This window comes from Tupaia chinensis, unplaced genomic scaffold (genome assembly GCF_000334495.1).
Source record: "Tupaia chinensis unplaced genomic scaffold, TupChi_1.0 Scaffold000377_2, whole genome shotgun sequence".
In the NCBI taxonomy this organism is placed as follows: Eukaryota; Metazoa; Chordata; class Mammalia; order Scandentia; family Tupaiidae; genus Tupaia; species Tupaia belangeri.
This window is the reverse complement of record NW_006159876.1, coordinates 1925031-1925468: the sequence shown is the minus strand read 5'-3', so window position 1 is coordinate 1925468 and position 438 is coordinate 1925031.

Below are 438 nucleotides of genomic sequence, written 5' to 3'. Positions count from 1 at the left end.
ACAATTCCTTAGGCTGACATCCTCTACGGTGGTCCAGGAGCGAAGGCACTAGGTCCCGCTGTACTCCCTAGCTAATACTGGCGGAGACGCGCTCCGGGAGGAAGGCAAGGCCATGGCTAAGCACGGAGCGGAGACCACCAGGCCGACAAGTCCTGTCTACGTCAAGGGGCGGCCGGGAATTCGGGGTGGGGGGGACCGACTGCTACGTCCGCGGCAGGGACAGCAAGGGCAATCGCACCGACGATCCCAGCACATTCCCGGGACTCGGCGCAACTCCCCGACCGCGCTGAGGCTCCGCCCAAGGTCCTGGCCGCCGTGGCAGGGCAGGGGCGAGGCCACCTCACACAGGCCGCGCGAACAGGTGCAGCCGGGGGCGCGCGGGCGGAAGAGCAGCGACCTAGGTGCGGGCGGACCGGGGACTGCACCCACAGCGGCGGG